Consider the following 18,533-nt stretch of genomic DNA (forward strand, 5'->3'; position numbering starts at 1 on the left):
AAAAGACTGTTATTCAAAATATACAAAGAACTCTTAAAACTTAACAATAAGAAAACAAACAACTCAAAAAATAGTCCAAAGACCTTAACAGATAACTCACCAAAGAATATAACAGATGGCAAGTAAGCACATGAAAGATGTTTTGCATCACATGTCATCAGGGAAATGCAAGTGAAAACAACAACGACATACCACTACACACCTATTAGAGTAGCCAAATCTAGAACACTGAAAACACCAAATGCTGGTGAGGATGTGGAGCAAAAGGAACTCTCATTCCTTGCTGGTGGGAATGCAAAATGGTACAACCACTTTGGAAGACAGTTTGGCAGTTTCTTACAAACTTATGGGCACACAAAAACCTGCACATGGATGTTTATAGTAGTTTTATTCAAATTGTCAAAATTTAGAAGCAACCAAGATGTCCTTCAGTGAGCGAATGGATAAACAGTGGTAAATTCATTCAATGCGTTATTATTCAGCACTAAAAAGAAATGAGCTATCAAGCCATGAATAGACATGAAAGAATCTTAAATGTGTATTACAAAGTAAAAGAAGCCAATTAGAAAAGGCTATATCTTGTATGATTCCAACTACATGACAATTCTAGAAAAGGCAAATGGAGACAATAAAAAGATCAGTGGTGGCCCAGGGTTAGGGGAGAGGAATGAATAGGTGAAGCACTATTTTTAGCACTATTCTATATGATACTATAAAGATGGATACATGTCCTTACACATTTGTCCAAACCCATAGAATGTAAAACACCGAGTGTACCCTAATGTAAACTATGGACTTTGGATGATTATGATGTGTCAGAGTAGGTTCATCAATTGTAACAAATGTTCCACTCTGGTGGAGGATGTTGATAATAGGAGAGGCTGTGCATGTGGAGGGGCTAGGAGTATATGGGAAATCTCTGTACCTTCTGTTCAATTTTGCTGTGAACCTAAAACTAACCTAAAAAATTCTAACCCTAAAAACTCCAACAAAGTACTTCTATTCAGACTATCTTTAAAAACTTTCTGAACTCAACAGTTAGAAAACAATCTAATTAGAAAATAGAAAGGGAATTCCTTGGCAGTCCAGTGGACTGTACTCTGCACTTTCACTGCCAAGGGCCTGACTTCGATCCCTGGTGAGGGAATTAAGATCCTGCAAGTCGTGCATGGCGCAGACCAAAAAAAAAAAAAAAAAGCAAAAGATTTGGACTCTTCAGTAAAGAGGGTATACGGATGGCAAGTAAGCACATGAAAAGATGTTTAATATCTTTAGCTATAAGGGAAATGCAAATTAAAACCACAATAGAGAGTTCGGATCTTTTGAGGATGAGCTGCCTGTTCTCCATCCTTGGTGCCCTGCAGTAAACGCTGTACTTTCCCACACCACATCCCGGAGTCAGTAAATTGGCTTTGCTGGGAGGCCGGCGAGGGGATACAAGTTCGATTCGCTAGAAAGAGTCTATATTCAGGAGGAAGTAATCCCAGAAGAGGAAAACAGGCAGATCAAGATGTGTAGCTCTGTGGCTGCCAAGTTGTGGTTTTTGACAGATCATCGAATCAGTGAAGACTATCCCTCAAAAGAGATCTTACAAGCATTAAAGGCCAAATGTTGTGAGGAGGAACTGGACTTTAGGGCTGTGGTGATAGATGAGGTGGTGCTAACAATCGAGCAAGGAAACCTGGATCTTTGTATCAATGGAGAACTAATTATTGCCTATCCTCAGGTGGTGGTAGTGAGAGTACCAACCCCTTGGGTGCAAAGTGATAGTGACATCACTGTTTTGCGCCATCTAGAGAAGATGGGAAGCAGGTTGATGAACTGACCTCAAGCCATCCTGAACTGTGTTAATAAGTTCTGGATGTTTCAAGAGTTGGCAGGTCATGGTGTTCCTCTGCCAGATACTTTCTCTTACGGGGGTCATGAAAATTTTGCTAAAATGATTGATGAAGCAGAAGTACTGGAGTTCCCAAAGGTGGTGAAGAATACACGGGGTCATAGAGGCAAAGCGGTTTTATTGGCTCACGATAAGCACCCTTTGGCTAATCTAAGCCATCTTATTCGCCATGAAGCTCCATACCTATTTCAGAAGTATGTTATAGAGTCTCATGGAAGGGATGTACGTGTCATTGTTGTGGGATGTCATGTGGTTGGCACAATGTTACACTGTTCAACAGATGGGAGGATGCAAAGAAACTGCTCACTAGGTGGTGTCGGGATGATGTGCTCATTGAGTGAACAAGGGAAGCAGCTAGCTATCCAGGTGTCTAACATCCTGGGATTGGATATGTGTGGCATTGACCTGTTGATGAAAGACGACAGCTCCTTCTGTGTCTGCAAGGCCAATGCAAATGTAGGTTTCATCACCTTTGATAAGGCGTGTAATCTAGATGTAGCTGGTATCATAGCGGACTATGCCGCCCCCCTTCTGCCCTCTGACCGGCTCACCCGGCATATGTCCTTGCTCTCCGTGGTGTCCATGGCCAGTGAGACTAGTGAGCCGGAGTTGGGTTCCCCAGCCAATACTTCTGTCGACAACATGAGCGCAAGTTCCAGCTCTGTTGACAGTGACCCTGAAACCATGGAGCGAGAGCTGCTCACCAAGCTCGCAGGGGGCCTATTCAACAGAAACCAACTGCTAGCCAATGAAATCAGACTCCTTGTGGAGTGATTCCACCAGTAAATAATTAACCAGCAAAACCCTTGTAAAACATTTTTCTTTTTCTTTCTTTCTTTTCTTTTTTAAACCAACTTGCAATGCTGTTCATGGAAAATGCTCAGGAAGATGAGAGAAAATTGAGCAGGATTAGTTAGGAGAGAAGAAGGGGGAGATAGACAAGACATTTGCTACTAAGATGTTACTGACTTTGATTTACAAATCCTGCAGATAGAGAGGCAGAAGAGGTGAGATACAGAAAAATGTCAGGCTCTCATAGTTACCCTTTTAAATTACTCAAAAATGTGTAGGCTCTCAGGTCATGAAGAACATAATTCTTTTCATGGTTTTTGTACAGTTGGTACAAATTTCAGAGTAGTGTAACTTCACATTGTGTTGTAATCGGTGAGGAAGACATCTATGTAAATTATAACTTTTTTTTATACAAATCTGAAAATTCAACCTGTACACTATTATCTAGGAGCTTTATGTTCATAGTTATGAAATCTTGAGGGGCTCATTTATTGACTTTTTCCCCCCTTAATTTGGGTGGGAGGGCAACGTGAATGTGACCCAATAAAGGTTTTTTTAATGATAAAATTGGCATGTTTGCATGATAAAAGGGAAATGAATAGTATTGCAATGCGTGGCACACAAAATAACATTTACTCCATTGTAGATAAAATTGCACTAGTTAAAAATATGTGCATTGACTTGTATTTGTTAGTATTTTAGCCTTTTTTGAAAGATATATGCTCTGTTAATGTTGCTTTTTTTTTTAAATACGTGTGAGTATTAACATTCCCTGATCTATGCCTGCATCTTTAACAATGGCCAAAGTGAAGAAAATGCTACCTTTTTTGTTAACAAGACGCTGACTTGAAACATGTGCATTTAAAGCCTTTTATTTTTTTCCTTTTTCTTTTGGTGGTTGGGCATTTAAAGAATAAGGACAAGGAAAAACATTTTGGGGGGGCAAATGAAGGGTCTATAAGTTCCTAAGTATAAAGTTGAAGTGATTTCTAATATCAGCGTTATATATCTGCATTTTTCACATTTTAGGACAGTGTCTGTGTGTGCATGCGTGTGCGTGTATGTGCGCACGCATGCACGCTTGCATGTTTATGTACTTTGCTTTTGGTTTATACCAACCAATCAAAAAGGGTAGATTCTAGAAAATGGAGCATGATGGGAAACAGTTTTTTACTTAAAAAAAAAAACAATTGAGTTGTTTCATGACTATAATCTACTGGGTAGAGGTACTCACCTAGAGACATGAGGAAAATAGCTGCTTCTTAGGCTTTTGTGTATATGTATGTTGTTTGCTTTTTTTCTTTGGTTCTAGACTGTTCAGTGTATGATCTATTCCAGTCTACATGCTTTTCCTCTGCTTCTTGCTGTGCATTTTGTCCTATTACACATAGGTTTGGGGGTGGGGGTGACTGAACATTTTTGTTTGGGAAATTATTTAGCAGTATTAAGTCTCTTATAGCCCTACTCTGAAGTCTTCAATATACTACTCTTTATATTACTTTATTTCTGAATTTATAAAAGCCCCCAAACTGCATATAAAATGAGACTTTAAACATGGGTAAAACTATCCCAATGAATGGTTTGGAAGGTGTGTTAAGAAATGGAGACACTTCAGAGCTCAACATAATTTTTTTAAGAAGCAAGTTCCATCTCCCTACAACCCTCTGAAGCTTTTTACCCAAGTCCTTTCTTGCCTCTCCAGTGCTTTTTTTCTTCAGATGGACCTTAAATATAAATTCTTGGACTACTAGAGAGACTTCGAGGCAATAAGATCAGTATTAACCAGCTCTAACAGAGGTTTGATCATGCTTACTTGTACAGTTTTCCCCCCATTTAAAAAAAGGAATGTAATAAAACTTGCTTTTTCCATAGAATTAAATAATATTAAAATGGAAAAAAACCCCACAATAGATAACACTGCACATCTACTAGACCAGTTAAAATAAAAAATAATGTCAATACAAATGCTGGTGAGCTCAAGGAGAAACTAAATCTCTCATACGTCACTGGTGGGAGTGTAAAATGGTACAACCACTCTGGAAAATAGTTCGGCAGTCTCTTCCAAAGTTAAATATATACTTACCATACAACTTAGCAATGCTACTCCTGAATATTTACCCAGAAAGAAATGAAAATGTATGTTTGTTCAAAAGCACATATATGGGGCTTCCCTGGTGGCGCAATGGTTGAAAGTCCACCTGCCAATGCAGGGGACACAGGTTCGTGCCCCGGTCCGGGAAGATCCCACATGCCGTGGAGTGGCTGGGTCCATGAGCCATGGCTGCTGGGCCTGCGCGTCCGGAGCCTGTGCTCCGCAATGGGAGAGGCAACAGTGAGAGGCCCACGTACCGCAAAAAAAAAAAAAAAAGCACATATATGAATGTTTATAGCAGCTCTATTTATAATCATGATAAACTGGAAACAACCTAAATGTTCTTCATTGGAACTATTCTATATCTTAATTGTGGTAGTGTTTACAGGATTATATACATATGTCAAAACTTGCAGAATGACCAACCAGGTGAATAATGATGCTATTAACTGAAATGGGGATGACTGGGGGAAAAGCAAGTTTCAGGAATGTGGAGTCAAGTGTTGTTTTTCAGACGTGCTATGTTTGAGAAGACCATTTGACACTAAGTAGAAATGGTATGTTTGACCTTGGAGCTAAGGAGAGTAGTCAGAAATGGAAGTATAATTTAGGATTCATCAGCATTCTGGTGGAATCTTTACATCAAAAGCACACCATCAACAATCACCAGATCAATGTGACCTTGGTTATTTTGACACTGGGCAGTGTGGGTACAGACTACCAACTGTATTTTCTTTTTCTTTTTTTAAAAAAATTCTTCTTTATGTATTTTCTTCATTAGTTGTGACATGAATGTGAATGAGACTGAAGTTATTTCCTCCATGTTACTTACAACTAAGTCTAGATGTATCTGTCAAAGGACTTTAAACAGAACTTTTACCTTTGACCCACCTATTTTGTGAGCATCAAGTTGCAGCTCAAAACAGGGCTAGGGCCTCGAACTCTTGAACTACTGTGAGCTACAAAAGATGCCAGAGTTGATTGATCCTATAAAAATGATTTATTGTACATATGCATGTGTGCAAATGGTTCATAAATATTTTCAGCAAATTGAAAACATATTTTAAACGTATGGAAATTAGCAGAAATAAAAATGAACAATAGATAGTAAGGGGAATAAAATACTTGATTTGTAACTTCGTGGAAGTAAAAAAAAATTTGCTTAAACAAATCCATCCTATGTAAATAAGAAGTTAAAAGGAAAAGTCAGCTCCAATGTACTCTACATTTGCACTTCTGTAGTCAGAGCATTTTGTTTTCTGTTTTGTCTTGGAATTGGTTCCCTTATATAACACATGTCAAAATAGCTGGAAAAATGTGATTAACAATTGCCAGCTGAAATTCTTGTCCCACAAGGACAACTCCCTGCTGGCTCCTTATTTTCTTCTCATATTTTGGGTACTGGGAGCTAGTGGTTGGAGCACAGGCAGGCAGGCAGTGTGGCTCTACAGGAGAGAGAATTCCAGGGTTGGGCCTTCCCACTTTGCAGCTATCATTAATTTCCTACATCTTCTTGCCAAAGCCCCTTTAAGACTCACTGTGGTCTCACACAGGGTGTGGTCAGCAGGAATTTTGCCATTATCCGGATTCCTGTAGGAGCCCAATCTTGCCAACGTATAATTTAGGTGCTTAAGGAAGAGGGAAAGGTGAACCAACATTAACGCCTTGGCCTTGATTTCCTCATCCACCAAAGAAGCACAGCCTTGTACACATTCAAGAGCTTACCTTCTAGGGGAGGTTTTGAACAAATATACAGCCAAATTCTAATTTTGGTTTCACCAAATGTGCTGTTTTGGACATCTACAACCTCTCAATTTTCCAGTAAATGCTCTACAATGAAGCTCATAAATGTAGTTAGAAAGTTCCTTTGATAGAAGACCCTGCTGGAAGGAATACATTCAAAATGGATAGCATAGTTTTTGCCACATGGGTACTCAGAAAAAATTTTTTTTAAATTTTTTTGGTTTTTTTGAGTTGAGCTCCTTAGATGACTGGAAAATAATACTAATGGGCATTTGCTAAAACAATTATAAGAATAAGAGAAATAATTCTAAAAATCCTTTAGTTTTTAGGGTGCTAAGTAAATCTTACGATATCGACATGCCCTCTTCCCTATGTCTCAGGTACTGTCCTTTCTTGCTCATACCAGATTCCCTTTCACTACCTTCAATCAAGCAACTGATCAATATTTATAGAACATTTACGATATAACTGGCACCATAAAAGGCACCAAGGAGGATCCAGAAGATGTGGAATGCATGGTCTTTGCCCTCAAGTAGTTTATAATTTATTTAGGAAATACTAAAATTCAAAACAGCAGCAAATGACGTACACCATCTAAGTGTTATAGCAATACCTTAGAGATGTAGTCATAATCTGAGGCAAGGGAGGTTAGTGAAGATTGGAGTGCTTAAGAAAAGTTTTATGAATCTCATCTTTCTCCTGGGGAGGAAAGTGGGGAAGGAGGAAGGTCACGTGTGTGGAATCTCGGAGCTCGGAGCCTAGAGAACAACAATACCATTTCTCACTAAGCAGGCAATCGTGTGACAAAGTTCAAAGAGACAACACGTGTAGATTTATCAAAATGGGGTGCCAAGATAGTTTAGAACTCTGTTGTCCAATATGGTAACCACTAGACACATGTAGCTATTTAAATATAAATTAAAATCAAGTAAAATTAACATTTCATTTCTTCAATCTCACTAGCCACATTCAAATGCTCAATGGCTATATGTGGCTAGTAGTACCATATTGGACAGTACAAATATCAAACATTCTCATCATTACAGAAAGTTCTCTTGGACAATGCAGGTCTAGAACCATCGAAGTGTGAAGGAAGCTTGAAAGGATTCCCCAAGCCATTGGCATATTGCTGCAGCTGCTTTCTTTATGCTTTCTGTGGACACAAGGTTTCCAGAATCCAAAAGAGGTTTAATTATTTTAAACAAATAGATGTTGAGCGCCTATTAATACAAGGCTGGGGAATGTGATAGACATAAAAGTGAATCAAGCAGATTCCAGTCCTCAAAGAGCTGAACACCAGGGGGAAAAAAGATGTGAGCACAAAAAACTGTCACACAAAATTTAAAGTGATAAGTATCCTTAGGGGAATAAAATTAAACATGTAGGAGTTCAAGGAAGGGGCAGATTACTTCTATTTGAAGATTTCAACAAGGCTTCTGAAATAAGGCTTTATTTGAGCAGAACCTTGAAAAGGCAGTGGGTGTGGTAGAAAATAATCCCTGAGAACCAAGAGGCCAGAGATGATCTTTAGGTTCAGCTATGCCCTAACTAACTATGTGACCTTGGGTAAGCCAGGCTCCAGGCCTCAGTTTCTTTATCGGTTGAGTAACGGTAGCAAAGGAGAAACCAAATTTCCAGATGGCGTGTCCAATGCAAGCAAAGGCACAGGGACAGATGGTTGTGTGCACAAGAAATCTAATAGTCTAATTAATGCTGAGGTGCTGTAACTATACGCCTATCTTAAAACTTGTGCCTGGGCATTATGTAACTCTAAGACAACTCAAAAATGTTTGTTTGCAAGGATAAAAAGCCACCATCACAAAAACAAAAGCTAGGTTTTGGTAATGCCTCCCCCACTCTACCTTATTGACATACAACATCGTGTACATTTGTAAGGTGTCCAATATGGTGATTGGATACACTTATATATTGCAAAATGATTGCCATTACAGCATTAGCTAACACCTCCATCACATCGCATAATTACCACTTCTTTTTTTGTGGTGAGAACATTTAAGATCTACTCTCTTAGCAACTTTCTGGTATATTATACATTATTATTATCCAGAATCACCATCTGTACATTAGATCCCCAGAACTTATTCATCGTATAACTGAAAGTTTGTCCCTTTTGACCAACATTTCCCCATTTCCCCCACTCCCTAGCCCCTGGTAAACACCATTCTATTCTCTGCTTCCATGAGTTCAGCTGTTTTAGGTTTCACACATAAGTGAGATACAGTGTTTGTCTTTCTCTGTCTAACTTATTTCACTTAGCATAATGCCCTCAAGGTCCATCCATGTTGTTGCAAATGGCAGGATTTCCTTCTTTCTCGTGGCTGGATAACATTCCATTGGAATAATATATATATATATATATATATATATATATATATATATATATATCTCACATCTTCTTTATCCATTCATCTGTTCATGGACACTTAGGTTGTTTCCATATCTTGCCTATTCTGAATAATGCTGCAATAAACCTGGGAGTGCAGATATCTCTTCAAGATCCTGTTTTCATTTCCTGTGTATATATATCCAGAAGTGGGATTGCTGGATCATATGGTAGTTCTATTTGTAATTTTTGAAGAACCTCCATAGTGTTTTCTGTAGTGACTATATAAATTTATATTCCCACCAACAGTGTTCCCTTTCCTCCACAGCCTCGCCGATATGTGGGTCTCTTGTCATTTTGATGATAGCCATTTTAATAGATGTAAGACAATATCTCGTGGTTTTGATTTGCATCGACAATTGTGATGTTGAATACCTTTTCATGTACCTGTTGGCCACTTATATGTCATCTTTGGGGAAATGTCTATTTGGTATCTCTGCCCATTTTTTAATGTGACTGTTTGACACTTTTGCTATTGAGTTGTATGAGCTCTTTACATATATTGGTATTAACTGCTTATCAAATATATGATTTGCAACAATCTTCTCCCATTCCATAGGTTGCCTTTTCATTGTTTTGCTTGTTTCTTTTGCTTTGCAGAAGCATTTTAGTTTGATGTAGTCCCACTTATTAATTTTTGCTTTTGTTGCTTGTGCTTTTGGTGTCATATTCAAAAAATCATTTCCAAGACCAATGTGAAGGAGAATTTCCCCTATGTTTTCTTCTCAGAATTTTACAGTTTTGGGTATTGTGTTTAAGTCTTTAATCCATTTTGAGTTAATTTTTATGAGTGGTTTAAGATAGGGGTCCAATTTCATTCTTTTCCATGTGGTTATCCAGTTTCCCAAGGCCATTTATGGAAGAGACCATTCTTTCCCCTCTGAGTATTCTTGGCTCCCTTTTCAAATATTAGTTGACCATATGTGAAGGATTTATTTTTGGGATCTCAGTTCTGTTTCATTGGTCTATGTATCTATTTTTATGCCAGTACCATACTGTTTTGATTACTACAGCTTTGTAGTATAGTTTGAAATTAAGACATGTGATGCCTCCAGCCTTGTTCTTTCCCAGGATTGCTTTGCCTATTCAGAGTTTCTTGTGGTTTCATTTGGTTATGTCTTAATAGTTCAGATTAAATATGAGAAGTAAAGCCAAACAAATGGAAGCAATAGTATTTGTATTTAAATATGGTTTTTAAGTGGAGCTAGAGGATGACTCCATTAATTTGGTCCCCTCTGGGAAAAGGTTTTATTCATGGAAAATATGAGTGAGAGCCACACTTTGGGAAGCAAGAAATAAAATTACAGGACATTTCTGAGGGGGAAGAAAAGCAAGTCAGAGTCTGAAGCTGAGAAATCACTATTGAACAGGCTGTTAAAGGATAAAGCTGACATGAAAAGAGCAAAGCCAAGAACATGGTAGTTAAAATAAAATGTGGGTCATATGTGGAATGTGGAGTCCCTTGTTAAGAAGCAGACAGAAAATAGTGCATAAGTGAAATACCAGCTCAGCAGGTTTATAGATCTCTATCTCTAGAGCGATTATGAATATATAGAGAGAAGTATTTTCATTTTGCAGCTGTACCAAAGCATCTGTCAGTAGTTCCATTATCATTTTCTTGTGCATTTATTTTTATATCCACACAGAAAGGTTAGAGTAGGTAAAAATATATGCACTGTGTGTACAAATATACTGAAATATTTATTTAATGGTTAAAATTAAAAGTTCCTGGAAATTGTTTTTCTAACCCCACAGCTCCCTACTGGCTAAGGGCACATTTCTCAGTCCCTTACTCTTCACCTAAAAACCTGAAAATAAGATCCAATATAAGCCCAGGGAAGGACATAGCTATTATAAATAGAGATATCATGTAATCATCTACTCATCCAAGTTTTTAAAATAGATTGAAATGCTACTCTCTCCAAGATTTATAGAATTTGCTTTAAAAATAAATATGTGGACTTCCCTGGTGGTCCAGTGGTTAAGAATCCATGTTGCAATGCAGGGAACACCAGTTTGATCCCTGGTCAGGGAACTAAGATCCCACGTGCCGCAGGGCAACTAAGCCCGCACGCCGCAACTACTGAGCCCACACACCACAACTAATGAGTCTGTGCACCACAGCTAGAGAGAAGCCCACGCACTACAACGAAGAGCCCAACTGCAATGAAGAGCCCACGTGCCACAAAGAAAGATCCCGTGTGCCGCAGCTAAGACCCGATGCAGCCAAAAAATAAATAAATATTAAAAAATTTTTTTTTAATTAATTAAATGTGAATTTTGTATGTATATGGCTGAAATCCATGCTTATATTTGTTCAAGAGCCCTTAAACCCAGACTGATGTCACTTTTTCTATTGCTATAGATGACCGTCATTACTGCATGAAATTAACCAGATCAGGTTAATTGTTAGGTACCATAATTAAGAGAATGGAATTAGCTTTTGTTTGACAAATTCAATTGCATGTTCTTTTTTCCTTTTGCTTTATTTTCTTTTTCTAAAACCTGAACTCCAGAAGGTAGAGTTAACATTTAGTCAGGATCAATTTTAAGTGAAAGACTGCTATAAGAACTCACGTGTCAAATGGGTCCTTCAACTTCTGCAATGAATTACTAACATATATTTTAAAGAAAATTATCCACGTCATCTAAGTTTTCAACTTGGCCTAAAGTTATTCATATTATTCTGTTTTTTATAGTGCAATGATTTGTGATTTTGTGATTCTGTTCTGCATGCATGGTTGTACCCTCTTTATGATTCCTAGTATTGTTTATTTGTGCCTTGTTTTCCTTGATCAGTCTTGTTAAAGACTGTGTATCCCTACTAGATTTTTTTTCTAAGAACTAACTTTTGGTTGTATTTATTTACTCTGTTATGACTTTGCTTTCTATTCAGCCTTTCTGCTCTTATTTTTATTCATGTTTTCTGTTATGGATCAAATTGTGTCCCCCTTCCTCCAAAAGATGTTGAAGTCCTAACCCCTGGTACCTCACCATGTGACCTTATTTGGAAGTAGGGCCATTGCACATGGAATTAGTTAAATTGTCATGAGGTCATACTGCAGTAGAATGGGTCCCTAATTCAACATGACTGGTGTCCTTATAAGAGGAGGAGAATTTGGCCACAGACACAGGTGCAAAGGGAAGACGATGTGAAGATGCACAGAAGGAATGCCATGTGAAGATAGGATTAGAGTGATGCATCTATAAGCCAAAGAACACCTGAGGTGCCAAAAGCTAGGAGAGAGGCCTGGATAATTCCTCCCCTTCAGAGGGAGCATGGCCCTGCCTACATCTTGATTTCAGACTTCTGGCCTCCAGAACTGTGAGCCAATAAATTTCTGTTGTTTTAATCCACCCAGTCTGTGGTACTTTGCTATGGCAGCCCTAGGAAACTAATGTACCTTCCTTCTCTACTCTTTAAGTTTATTACTCTATCGTTTTTCCAGTTTCTACTTTGAATGCTTACCTTGTTTATTTTCAATCTTTTTCTTAATAAAAAAAAGGATATACCTTTATCTCTAGCTAATGCCTGATTCATTTTTGTAATTTTCATTGTGATTTCCTTTTTAACCTTGAGTTATTTGGTTGTAAATTTTTAAGTTTTGAAGCATGCAGAAATTTAAATATTTTTAGTTGATTTAAAATATTTGATTTCCAATTTAATTGAATTATAGTCAGACTATGTTTGCTATTGATTGTTTTTCAATTTGCTGAGACTAATTTTTAACCTATTAGGTGATACATTTCTTTTGTAAAAGTTCCATAGATACTGAAAAAGAGTATACTGTATATATTCTTTATTTGCTTGGTTCAGAGTATTACATGCATTAGATTTATGTATTAGATCAAACTTTTAAATTTGGTGTTCAAATGTTCTGAGGAGTTGCTAATTTTAAAAATTCTGTTTGATCTATCAAAGGTGTGTTAAAATTCTTTACCATGATACTGGACTGGTAAATTTCTCTATAATATGGTCAGTTTTTCTTTACGTATTTAGAGGTACCTACAGGTTTGTGACTGTTACATATCACATATGTCATGTTATTATGTAGTGTACCTCTTTATCCTTATTAATTCTTGTGTTTTTAAATTCTATTGCATCTGTTATTAAGATTTCTATACCAACTTTCTTTTTGTTAATATTTTTTTACTGCAAATCATTTTCTATTCTTATATTTCTTTTATTTTTCCAAATGATTCTGTTTTAGATATGTCTGTTGTGTATAGTATATAACTGATTTTGGTATTTTATGCATTCTGATAATATCTTTGTTATAAATCAATTTTTAACACATTTATGTTTGCTGAGGTTAACGATAATATTTGAACTTATTTTTAACTCTCTTTGCATTGGATTTTTACCATCTTTTGCTGTTTTTTCCCCACTTTTCCTGCCTTCTCTTGCATTGAAAACATTTTCTGCATTCCCTGTTTCCTCTTCTGCTGGCTTAGGAGCCAGACATGGTATTTTACTTATTCTAGTAGGCATCCTCAAACTAACAGACATACTTAACTATTCCATTTTCTGAGAACATCTAAAGTTATTCAGTATTTTTATCCTTTTCCCTGACATGAAACTGATCTTAGCATATATTAACTTCCCCTTGAATAATTCTCATCTTCTTTTCCCATCCTTTACCCCCTCTAGTTTTTTCACTTTTGTTCAGTTTTGTCTAGAGTTCATCCTTTAAATAAAGGCAAGAAATGGTGAGTTTTGTAAGAAAATTAAATTAAATTTACTAATCTAATTTATCAATTTCTCTGTTTATCATTATCAATCTCTGTTCTCTTTTGTTTTTGCTGAAATGCATTCTTTTCTTAATATTTATTTATTTATTTGGCTGCATCGGGTCTTAGTTGCCTGCACAAGGGATCTTCATGCCACGTGGAGAATCTTTGTTGCAGCACGCCAACTTAGTTGCGGCACGCCAACTTCTTAGTTGCGGCATGTGGGATCTAGTTCCCTGACCAGGGATCGAACCCGGGTCTCCTTCATTGGGAGCACGGAATCTTAGCCATTGGACAACCAGGGAAGTCCCTGCTGAAACACATTCTTGCTACTTATTTTCATGAGGGTCTCTCAGTGGAAATATTTTAATCACTGTCTTTTTGAAAATGTCTTTGACCCTCACTGTTAAATAATAGTTTAAAGAGATATAAGATTTTTATATTCTCAGCTATTTTCCCTCAGGACTATAAAGATATGATTTCATTTTCTTCTGGCATCGGTTTCTACACATGAAAAGTCAGCTATCAATCAAATTCTCATTTCTATTAAGGTGATATGTCTTTTCTCTCTAACAGCTTTTAAGTTCTATATTTATCTTTGATGTTACACAGTTTCACTAAGATATGTGGATTTATGTTTATCTCGCTTGGCACTTTATATGGCTCGTCAATCTGAGATCACAGATCTTTCTTTAACTGTGGAAAATTCTTAGCTATTACCTCTTTAAATAGTGGTTCCTCACCATTCTTTTCATCCTCATTTTCTAGAACTCCTTGTAGACGTTATGTTGAAGTCAATCAATTGGTCCTCTCTGTCTCTTAACTGCTCTCTCACATTTTTTTTTCTCTTGTCTTTCTGTCCTGTTTCCTGGGTGAAATCCTCAGCATCATCTTCAATTCATTCATATTCACTTTAACTATTTCCAGTCTAGAGCTTATCTCATCTGTTGAATTTTTATTTTATTTTATTTTATTTTATTTTATTTATTTATTTTTTTTTTGCGGTACGCGGGCCTCCCACCGTTGCGGCCTCTCCCGTTGCGGAGCACAGGCTCCGGACGCGCAGGCTCAGCGGCCATGGCTCACAGGCCTAACCACTCCGCGGCATGTGGGATCTTCCCGGACCGGGGCACGAACCCGTGTCCCCTGCATCGGCAGGCGGACTCACAACCACTGCGCCACCAGGGAAGCCCTGAATTTTTATTTTGATGACGCTATTTTTCATTTCCAAGATTTCTAGTTGTTCTTTTTAGTATCCATCCATTCTGATTTCAATTATGCTAGCATTTTCCTCACAATGTCTTGCTCTTTTTTTTTTAAATGAGTTATTCCTTCACATATCTCTTTGAGCATTCTAAACATATTTAAATCTTTTCTCAGATGGTTCCATAACATTAGTTTCAACAGTAATAAATTCATGTTCTTTTGTTTTGTTGGCTGTCTTTCTTAGCATTGGGTTTTGATTGAAGAGCTCATTTTGAGACTAGGCTTGCATTCCCTCTCTCTTTCTCTTCTTCCCTCAACCCCCAGTGTGCTTTCTCCTTCCTGTCTAGTGGTTTTGTGATTGCCCTCATTCTGCATTTGGCTCTGTGGACCCCAGTTCAGACCCAGATCTACTAACAGAGCTTCAGAGATCCAGCCCACAGTGACTGAGGACAGCACAGATCTAGGCACCAAACCAGGCAATGGACTGCTCCCTTTCCTGGTCACAAGGTTATATCTGTGTCCTGTCTTTCCTCTAAGTCCACAGTTTGCTAAAAGCTGTAGCCCCAGGCAGGAATAACTTCTTTTTCAACCTCCTTTCATGAATAGGAGGAGGATGCCTCTGCCTCTGGCTTCAAGCAGTGAACCTGGCTTCAGTCTCCCATCTCGGCATGGAACTTTTTTATTTTAATTTACCCTGGAGGAGCCAAACTCCAGCTAACATTGCCTGGTTCCAAACCTAGAGCCCAGTAAGTTTGTGGCTTCCGCTCAGCATGAGCTTTGTATTTCTGTCCCAATTCTGGGCCGGAGAAGTGTTTATTTAGTTTTTAAGCTTGATAAATTTCATTTATCATTGCTATGTGTTTGGAGTAAAGATGTGTCAAAGAACAAACTTTCAGAGCTGCTTGGACTAGGTTTGCGTGCTGACTTCTTCAGTGAACTAAAGACTCTGTAATGCATTCAGTTCAATCTTTAGTTCCCTCTTAGATAAGGACAGTATTTAGCCTGTGGTGACATGTCATAACTAAAACAATGTCAAAAGCATGGTTCTTTAAATGCTTTTATCTTAACACCTGATTATCTAATAATTAACTTGGTTACCCAATGATCTAATTCAGTTGTCATGATACTGAAAATACCATACTTTCCAACTTCCAGTTAATTTTCTTATCTACATTTTCATAGAATAACAAGCAATTTTTTTTAATGAAAAAGAAAGATGGGGGAAATGTCATCTCTTAACCCCTGAATTCTGGAATCTTCTAATGATTATTTTTACCAAGTAAATAAACCCAGGAGTAAATGAAATGTGGTTTACTGCTATGCTTCCTGGAATTTCTTGCAGCCAACTCAGGATAATAGCATCTCAGAGTTGGAAGAAATTCTTCATATGACCACACCGAATTTTTTTTCCTGTTGGTCTGCGTCATATTTGTGAAGGTTAGTGACTAAAAGGCTGAGACTTTAGAAAGTCCTGTGGCAAAGGTAAAAGCCCACTTCAAAGGAAGTTCAGACATTCAGCTTGTTTCTTTGAAGAGAATTCGTTTCCATGCAAAATGTTCTGAAAACTTTCTGATGGGACCAGAGAGAGCAGAGAAGCCTGTTTTCCCCTTCATTTTACTATAAACGGAGTCACATTGCCAGTGTCATGCTGGTACATGTTTAACAACTAACTTTCCAGGAAAAAAAAATGTACTGTTTGTCAACTTCCATGTTGTCAATACTCCCCCTGTGGCTGATTTCAAACTATCAGTGTGTCATCGCTAAACACAGAAGTAGAAGGAAATGCCCATAATAGGTTTTCTGGACGGATAGGACTCAGCTTCTGCACAGTACTGTGATAATGCCAAATCCAATAGAGACTTTCCAGACCTCAACTTGACCTCTCAGCAGCCTTCAGCATAGTTGCTTGTACCATTATTGAAACACTCTCTCCTTGGCTTTTCTGGCGGCCGTGTTGTCCCCTCCTCTCTCCTAAGCTTGGGCTAATTAAGTCTCACTGCCAGCTCTTCCTATGCCTATATTGTTAGAGACACTCAGCACTCCTTCTGGAGCTTGTTGCTCATTTCTCTCATTTTCTCCCTGGGGGATCTCATCCAGTCCCATAGCTTTAAAAATCGCCAAAATGCTGTTAACTCCCATATTTTTATCTCCAGCCCAGACCTTTTTTCTGAGCTCCAGGCTTGATATCCAACTGCCTACTCAGATATCTCGGAGGCGACTCCAACTTAACTTATCCCAAAACTGAATTATTGACCCTCCTCCTCCCATGTCCCTTATCTAAATAAATGAAGCTACCAGCTGTTCATTTGCTAAAACCACAAACCTAGGAGTCATCTCTGCAAGCTCCCTCCCCTTTGCTCATAACAGCCAACCCATTACCAAATACTACTGAAACCACTTTCGAAATATTTCTCAGATCTGTCCGTATCTCTCCATCTCCAAGCTCTCACCATCGCAAATGGACTACTGCCGCTGAACTCCTAAGCACTATCCCATCTTCTTCTCTTGCCCTTTCCTCCTGTGCTCCCCAGAACGGTCAGAGAGATCATTTAAAATGCCTTAAAGCCTGTACTGGTTTTCCACTGGATTTAACAGAAAATGAAACAAACTTACATGGCCTACAGGGCCTACATGATCAGATTTCAGTTTAATTCTCCAACCTTATCTCCTACCCCTCTCCTCCTCAACGACCACACTTTGGTCCCACAAGTTGTTGTTGTGTTTTTTTTTAATAAATTTTTATTTATTTAATTAATTTTGGCTGTGTTGGATCTTTGTTGCTGCGTGCGGGCTTTCTCTAGTTGTGGTGAATGGGGGCTACTCTTTGCTGTGGTGCATGGACTTCTCATTGCAGTGGCTTCTCTTGTCGTGGAGCACAGGCTCTAGGCGCGCAGGCTTCAGTATCTGCAGCACGCAGGCTCAGCAGTTGTGGCTCACCAGCTCTAGAACGCAGGCTCAGTAGTTGTGGCTTGCGGGCTTAGTTGCTCTGCAGCATGTGGGATCTTCCCAGACCAGGGCTCAAAGCAGTGTCCCCTGCGTTGGCAGGAGGATTCTTAACCACTGTGCCACCAGGGAAGTCCCCCCACAAGTTGTTTAAGATTCTTAACATACATAATTCTGAGTATTGAGCTGTTTGCCTATTTCATGTCTATCTTTCCCCATTAGACTGTAAGCTTCATGAATGTAAGGACCATGTCTATTATGCTCATTGTATACCCAAGGCCTAGCCCATAGAAAGTACTCAATGCATATTTGTTGAAAGAAGTAATAAATAAATGAATGAAAACAAGATCATATTTTCAGATAAACCTTTTAAGGTTATACCTTTTGGACATGTACAAAGGGGTGATTGGAGTGGCTGTTGCCATTGAAGTTTTCCTAATTTTTCTTGTTTTTTGGCTGCGCCATGCGGCATGCAGAATGTGGAATCTTAGTTCCCTGACCAAGGATTGAACCCATGCCCCCTGCAGTGGAAGCACAGAGCCTTATCCACTGGACCGCCAGGGAATTCTCACCATTGAAGCTTTTAGAATTCTGTGACTGAAAAAAATTCACAATTCCTTTGATGACAGTACTCCTATAGCAATATAAAGTTGGAATAATTTATCCTGGAAAGAAAACATAGAAAACAAACCAAGGAAATGAATGACCTTCCCTGAGTATGATTA

General features: G+C 38.2%; 1 pseudogene across 1 annotated transcript; it reads left to right on the forward strand.

The window, feature by feature from the left end:
* Positions 1–1,510: 1,510 nt before the first annotated feature.
* Positions 1,511–2,671, forward strand: LOC308606784 (beta-citrylglutamate synthase B-like; annotated as a pseudogene). Its single transcript has one exon. The product of its transcript is annotated as a beta-citrylglutamate synthase B-like (transcript).
* Positions 2,672–18,533: the final 15,862 nt, after the last annotated feature.

Source organism: Mesoplodon bidens (genome assembly GCF_964165515.1).
Source record: "Mesoplodon bidens genome assembly, chromosome: 2".
In the NCBI taxonomy this organism is placed as follows: domain Eukaryota; kingdom Metazoa; phylum Chordata; class Mammalia; order Artiodactyla; family Ziphiidae; genus Mesoplodon; species Mesoplodon bidens.